Raw genomic sequence first — 7,961 nt, 5'->3', positions numbered from 1 at the left:
AGGAAAAAGAAAAAAACAGAGAAAAATAAAAATCAGGGGAAGCCTAGGCTGAACAAGGTTCATCCCTTGGAATTTTCACTCCAAGATCCCCTGCCTGGACCTCCCCCTAGCAGATGAACATAGAGAGGCAGATGAGCCGAGGGCTCGAACCCGGGCCTCTATGTTACAAACCTGCTAGCCCACCACATGTCGCCACATGATGGGCGAGCAGAACGTGGAATATCCTTCTATTTAAAGAGCGCAAGGTGCACATCGGGCACCCAGCCTTTCACAGGAGACCACACATTTTTACACTCAAATACTCACCACATTTCACACACTCACACCTGCTTTTTTTCCCTGCCCACCTCTTTCTCCACTTATTTATCAACAACCACTCCTTTTTCATCTCTGCTACCTTGCCTTTATTACATCCTCTTAGCTAGCATCAGTGACCGGAGAGCAACAACAGCAACCCAGTGCTTTTCTCATCATTTCTTTAGTCACGGTCAATTCATTGGCCTCTACGGATTAGCTAAAGCAACTTTACAAAACAAGTTTCCCCGAAGAGCCCAGTTGTCATCTCAGGCTACGTCCACACGTACCCGGGTACTTTGGAAAACGCAGATTTTTCTATGCGTTTGCACCTTTCGTCCACACGTAAACGGCGTTTTCGGTCACTGAAAACGGAGATTTTTAAAAACGCCTGCCAGGGTGGATATTTTCGAAAACTCCGTTTTTGCATTTACGTGTGGACGAGGAAAACGGAGAAAACGCAGCGTCAAAGGTGTGCGCCTTTTTTGACGTCACACTGTGCGCCACGTTATTGCTTCGGTGAAATGAATTTCTATAATACTGTTACTGTTAATTGTACTCTCTGCAGTGTTTAAATGCCTACATATACACACACAGTTACTGTCTCTCCACACATACAACTCGGTTCTGCTTCTATGCCCCATCTTTGTTTACTATTTCCCACCGAGGCTTCTAGACTTCTGATTGGCCAACATTTCTACACGGTTAGGAATATATCGCCACCTGTTGCTTTGGCATGTTCCTAGCAGCGTTTTCCTTCATTTCTGCGTTTACGTGTGGACGGGATTATTTTTTAAAACGAAAACGGAAAATCTCCGTTTCCAAAAATACCCGTGTACGTGTGGACGTAGCCTCAGCTGCCTAGATTTGAGGACCTAGCTAAGGACGGTAGTTACGGACACAAACACATGTAACTTACCGAAAAAAAGCCTGGGGTCCCTCTGTCACTGTGGTTATTAGGTGCTAATAATTTGATGTAAAAGTGTGGGAGACAGTGTGAAAAAATGAAGGCAGAGTTGGTAGCCTGAAGAGAGAAAGTGCAAGTTGTGGAAGGTGGAGTAATAAGGGAGCAAATAGTTGAGAAATGAAGAGCTGACAAGCATGGGTATTTTCCGGTAATAAAAGGTAATAAGAGAGCTGTAGAGCAGGCGGAGGGGTTGGCGAGCAGGAAAAAGGAAAAAGGAGAAGCGACTTGGCTTCTCCCCGCCCCCAAGCAAGGGTCGTGGCAGCGAGTCCGTGAGGGGTTCGAACTCGGGTGCTCAGATGCAGAGCGCCACTTCATACGTCTTACGCCAACGACCAGCCGCAAAAACTAGGACAAAAAAGGACATTTATCTTTTGTTCGGCAATACTTGTTTTTTTTTTGGGGGGGGGGGTTCTGTAAAATAGCTATTAAGTTTCTTGTGCAATATTGTTCCACACAAAAACTGCAAAGCCACACAAGTGCCAGCGTCTCCCACAGCAGCAGCAGCAGCTGTGAAAACAAAGTGGACAAAGGATCAATGAGTCTGTGCTTATCGGCTCTCCGCTCTCCCCCAAGCTGGCGTTGTTCTTGGTAGCCATGACAACGGAGATAGTCCCAGCTTTAAAAGTAAAGGCCCCAACACCCCAAAAAGGAAAAAAAAGAAAGAAAAAAAAACGGGATTCCCTGCGCAGACCAGGAATCCCCCTAGCAGGCCGAAGCGACAGAGATGATTTTGACCGAGTGAGACTCGAACCATCGACTGTCTGTGCTTCAACCTGCCAGGGGCCGGCGACAAGTGCTCTGCGCCACCTGCCGGGCCGTGGAATTAGTGCAAATTTGATATATTTGACTTCTCTGAAGACGAATTATTTTTGAAAAGGAAAAATAATAATTTTAATGGGAGGCAAAACATGTATGGTGCTCGGTAAAGATGACACGCCGACTCACTTCTTCTTTTTTTGTTTTTTTTTTGTTTGAGAAAGTTTGTTTTCATATTAAACCAATGTCAGTGACGTCATTCTATGCCACTACCACAGGTAAGGAAAAGCCTGAATCTGTAGATCTTTTTCTTTTATTTTTGTTGTCTAAAACACAAAAATCCCGAAACAGTCAGCTCACAAAGTTGCAGGTTGGTGGCAATTTGGCAGAAGAGCCAATGACTTAAAGCATTTAGGTGCATATATCTTGCCACAAGACATGTGTGCTAAGCTAGCTAAATTAGTTTCTGTTAGCGAATCAAGTTCAAGCTCCTCACATATCATCATCCAGGGTACAGTCATATGCTGATGAGGAGATCCCATGCAGGCAACATTAAGGCAGTGTAACAAGTTAAATATGCACTAATTTGAAGCTATTTCCTAATATCTAACCATTATGATAAATGTTTGCCTGCAACTGACACAGCCAACACAAATGTCATTGAAAAAAACCAAACCCTGTGATAACATGTTTTTGTTTTTCTAGAATAGAAGAAGCATATTTTAAAAAGCCAGTAGGAATAAATCTTTGTTGTTACTGCATGATTAGAATGAAGTAACAACAAGTCTGGCTGGAATAAGAAGTGGTAATCTGTGTACTGTGCTAGTGATCTGCATAATTCACCTTAGATGGTCATCTGTTTGGATGGCTGAAGTGGGTTAACGACACAGCTAATTTCATCAGGCTGCTAATGAAACATCTAAAATGATAGATGGTTAACTACACAACGGAAGCAACAGCATTACAATCACTTGATTTAATTAAAGATTTTCCCCCAAACTTTTGATCCAAATGAGCAAAGTACTGCAACCATCTGAACCTTCTAGGTGTTACATGTTACAGTGTTGCACTCTGGCCAGCTTTAAAAGTGGAAAAGTCTTTGTGTGGTTTACTGGGTTCTGTAAATGAGGCTCCTTTCATTTGTGAGACTGTTGTTCTTCTCTTTCCTTTTGTCCACCCTTACAAGGTGAAGGTGCTGCCCACCCATGATGCCAGCAAGGTGCGTGCAAGTGGATCCGGCCTTAAAACCACTGGAGTGCCCACCTCTCTGCCAGTGAAGTTCAACATTGATGCCAAAGATGCAGGTGAGGGACTGCTGGCAGTGCAGATCACTGTGAGCGCATGAACGTGGACCACACAATAATGTAACCAAAGTGTTGATATTTAGGTAACAGTTTTTGTTTTCTCCTGAAGGACCCAGACGGGAAGCCCAAGAAGCAAATATCTGTGACAACCATGATGGGACCTACCTGGTGTCTTATGTGCCAGACATGACTGACAGGTACACCACACTCATTAAGTACGGAGGAGAAGAGATCCCTTATTCACCCTACTGAATCAGGGCTCTGCCCACCCGAGATGCCAGCAAGTGCACTGTCACTGAATGTTGTCCAGTGGCCAGGTAGGACTCACTCCCTTGGTTGCTTATACACTTTTAGTTTTCTTTAAAAACGGCCCTTTAAGTCACTTGAGCCATGACTTGAGTAAGCACTGTCCTGTTGAGTTTGTGGGCTCAGATGACAGGCTTTCAGGAGCAGGAAGGCTGAAGGCTGTTTAATGTCTGATGTAACTGTGTCAGACATTTGCGTTCTCACGTGCATGGATAATATCTTGAAAACTTCAGAGCTGCAGTGCATGTGTAAAAGTGGCTACAAAGCAGTGCATTAACATGTGTTTTGTCTCTTTGCGTAGCTGCTCAGTCCATCCAGACTCCTCTCCATATGCAACAGTGATGCCGGCTCTCTCCAAGTGATTCCTTCATCATCAACATCTGCATCCACGATCCACCAGCTCAACAGCAACATCTGTCAGCTGTGCATCCAACTGGAGGCCTTCGCCTGCTGTGCTCAGGCGCTGGGCCGCGATTTCCGTCCCTTGTTGACGACCTCGCTGTATCCTGTGCTGGAGAAAGCTGGTGAGGAGCAGGAAGACCTCAGCATTTGCCAATTCCTGCTGAATTACCGCAAACAGAAAGAACTGGCAGACGGCACTGGAATAGAGGACGATGACACTGAAGACCGAGGTAATAGGTCTGTCTAAGGGCCAGTGGAATATCAGCTGTAGACTGTAGTGGTGGTTATTTTAGATTCAGAGTGTAGAGGAGATGGATCATTGTAATTAAGAGTCATAGAAATCTGAACCTCGCTGCTAAACTGGCGGTCTAACTGTACATGTGCTGCCATTGTAGAGGTCCCTCCCACTGGGTGTGAGGATGTGGCAGATATTGGTAGTCCTGATGTGAAAGCAGAGCTTCCCTCCCACCTCAGCATCACTAAGGATGTTATGGAGCGCTGCATTCATCTGCTGTCTGATCCCAGCCTCAGGCTCCGACTCAAGGTAGTTTTATGTAGAGTCAACTGTTGGACTAGTAACAAAAATAATCATTCTTGTGAGGGTAGGACCGCCAGCGTTGGTACAATTCATCCTGTCAGAACTGTGTGGATGACTGTTCACTGGTGTAATGCTCATCAAGGAAAAACATTCAGTCTGGTCCAGGAGTGAAACAGAAATAAGTCTGTGCTGAAGTTGTGCCTGCTCAGGAGTTTGGGCTCTCAATGAAGACCTCAATAATTAGTTTCAGCTCACATATAATCAGGATCAAAACAGAGATAATTGTTAGGTGTGTTGTGTGTCTTTGTCTTTAGGTGCTGGACGTGCTGGAGTTGTGCGTTCAGGTGCTGAGTGAGAGGGAAAATGAACTGCTGCCTATGGCTCATCGCTGCTGGCCAGCACTCCTGCAGAGACTCACAGCCGATGACCCATTAGCAGTCCTCAGAGCCTTCAGGGTAAGTAAAACAAACCTCTCTTTTCAGTACGTGAGTCAAAATTATTCAAGTCGTCTTTAGTTTTAAACTCTTAGTAGTGAAAGAATGAAAGATGGTGCCCAACAACAGGCTTATTTCATTCAGAAATAGTTCTATTATTTTCTTCTTTGGGTTGTAATGTGAAGACTCTTGAAACTAACATTTCTTCTATCAGCACAGAAAAATCACTGTGGATGCCTTCTTAGAGGCTGCTTTTCAAACTGTCTCAGAGAATCACAAAGTAGGACTTTGGGATAAATGAAGCTGATAGTGTTTTGTGATCTTTGGTGCAAGTGTCAGCTGATTCAACTTGTGGGTGTAAATTAGGCTACTCGTCAGCTCCTGTCATCAGCTGGAATATTTTTAAATTTGTTATTCATATTTTCATTGATGAGCTGACAAATACAGACACGTTAAGTCTGTAAACACTCATTTATTCACTCAGAGCTGCTGCTGGGAAATTGTTTCATCAGCTTTTGGATATATAGGAGTTTTGTAAATACTACAATTCATCCATGAGTACACAACGGGAAGGTTTTATTGAATTTTGACGGCTTGCTGCTTTTGTCAAAGAACTCATTGAAGCTCCTTCCCCACCAGGTGGCAGTCTCGTATAACAATGAAAATCAGCCATCGGCATCATCATCAGGGCATCTCTGTTTTATTATAAAAACCTTAAACTGTGAAACAGTTCGACATCCTAAACACGTGACGGTGATGTTGTTACTAAAAACGCCTCTTCACTGTGGCAGCTCTGTGATTCAACATATTTTAAACATGACTTTGATGATACGGACCACAGCCAGCTGTGCCAGCAGGATGCTGCTCAGGTCCAAACTGCACACACAGCTACGACTGCAAGCAGCTCTGCTTATACCCAACTGAGAAAAACGTGATTGTTCAATCAGCGAATGCGAAGCCATTTAATTGATAAGCTCAGAGAAGTTGTTGTTGTTATTTTTGTTGACTTTTTGTTCAACATACTTCCATTAGCATGTTGAAAATATTCAAGGCCTGCAGGCTTCTGCCATTACATTCCCAATTATGCAATTATGAGCTGCTTGTGTAATTTTTGGTCACCTGCGCAGTGTGGAGGTGAACTGAGTGACAGCGTGAACATCACGAATGTCACACCCTCCCACTGAGGTTCATCGCTGACAGAGGAAAAGAGTCACAAAGGTGACAGAGCTGTCTGCAGCCTTTCCAGAGCCAGCGTTACATCTAACAGTGACAAGGACTGCAGTGTAAAGACAATTGTTTCATTTTGTAAGAAATCAGGTTGTTTGTGAAACTGTTCCTTTAACATAGCTTACGGCACTTTGTGTACAGCAAACTCTCTTATACAGTATAGTGTGCAGATAAACAGGCACGATACACGTTGTGTGTTTGAGATGCTCTTTGTGATTAATCTGTGAAGTGGGTTTCAGTATGTCTGTGGCTTCAGTTCACAGTGGGTGGGACAAGGATGGGTTTAAAAAGGAGAGTTCTAACCTCTCAAAACTGCTGTGAAATCCTCCCTGAACCACCTCAGCACTTTTACTGAGCTCATTAGGAGTTAGCAGAGGTAAAGTCCAGGCTTGGTCTACTTTTTATACTCTTTCATCTTTTTCCTACTTCCTCTTCTTTCCCTCCTCCCTTCTTATCTTTACCCCATATTATTCGGAACCAGGATCATATTTTTAAAGGATTTGTTCTTTTGGATATAAAAGTGTCATTATGTGCACGCACTGGACATAATCAGAAAAGAAGCATTCACAACTGTAACCATGTCTGGAGCCAAGCCTGGAGCTGGACATGTAACGTGCCCCACTTTCCTCACATCCTGCTGCACCACTGCCTGCTGTTTCAGCCCATCCACCACCCCAGCATCCACCTGTATGCTCCTGGAGTTTTATGAGTAACATATTTGCAGGGAGTGATCCACCCGAAGACCAGGCACCGAGCTCAAACTGTATTCTGCTGCTGTGATTAATCCGTGAAATTAACTTGGCTTTGTTGCATTTGATTCTTTTTATTTTCTTTACAAGTTGATTTCTGTTGTAATTTCTGGATAAAAGGTAAAGTATTACAATTTTTATATGAATAAAATATAGTAAAAATGTCCTGTGTTTGGTTTTCTCAGCTGAAGCAGACCTAGATGCTGTTTGTGAAGCCTGTCTACCCTACCTGAGCTCCAGACAACCCATCAGACTGCAAGAAGCCTGTTTAAGGTAAGTCTTTATAATAATGTAATATAAGACTTTTAGCCCTTTAGCCCAAACTTTAGTAAATCAGTTTGTGGGCCTGATTTAAGTATCACCCTCACTCATTTTATCCCTTGAGAAAGGAACTTCCAGAAATACGCAGATGTAGTTCAGCGGTGGTGGCTAAAACCAAGAGGAGCAGTTAACTTCAGGTTGCCACACCACAGAGCTAACTAGCAATAGCTAGCAATCCCAACTTGGCAAAAGTGTTCCTAGCCAGGTAAAGAGCATAAAAAGTGAGGAATGACTGTGATGATGAGTTTATATGTGGCATATCATCACAGGTCAGTTGCCTTACAGGTGTGAATAGAAGTGTCTTCAGGACACGTAGGGCCGTGATATCCCAATACTGTGTGTACGAATCTGAAAGGGAACTCATTTCACCTTTACACTGGCAGCTGATGCAAAATGTGTGCACTGTGAGACCTACAGTAATGTAAAGGACAGATGGAAGCTGTGAATAAACAAAGTAAATGACTAAAAAATAGCTCAGAATGCAGTATGCAAGCAGCCTTTAATAACTCACATCATTCTGAATTATTGATCTAAGTGTTTGGGTAGCAACATAGCAGCCACAAGTAAAAACACATGCTTTAAGTATTTTCCTGCTTGGAGGTGATTTAAAAAACAAACCTGAAGAGAAAGGCAGTGTTGAGTTAATGAGCTTATAGTTAAACT

The 7,961-nt window shown here is 43.4% G+C and overlaps 1 long non-coding RNA gene across 1 annotated transcript; it reads left to right on the top strand.

The window, feature by feature from the left end:
* Window positions 1-4,197: 4,197 nt before the first annotated feature.
* Window positions 4,198-7,182, top strand: LOC112845286 (uncharacterized). Its single transcript, XR_003218089.1, has 4 exons — window positions 4,198-4,259; window positions 4,425-4,573; window positions 4,882-5,022; window positions 7,163-7,182. It is a non-coding gene; the product is annotated as an uncharacterized LOC112845286 (long non-coding RNA).
* The last annotated feature ends 779 nt before the right edge of the window (window positions 7,183-7,961 follow it).

The sequence above is a fragment of the Oreochromis niloticus genome, unplaced genomic scaffold, assembly GCF_001858045.2.
Source record: "Oreochromis niloticus isolate F11D_XX unplaced genomic scaffold, O_niloticus_UMD_NMBU tig00006567_pilon, whole genome shotgun sequence".
Lineage (NCBI taxonomy): Eukaryota > Metazoa > Chordata > Actinopteri > Cichliformes > Cichlidae > Oreochromis > Oreochromis niloticus.
This window is presented reverse-complemented; position numbering and strand designations above follow the sequence as displayed.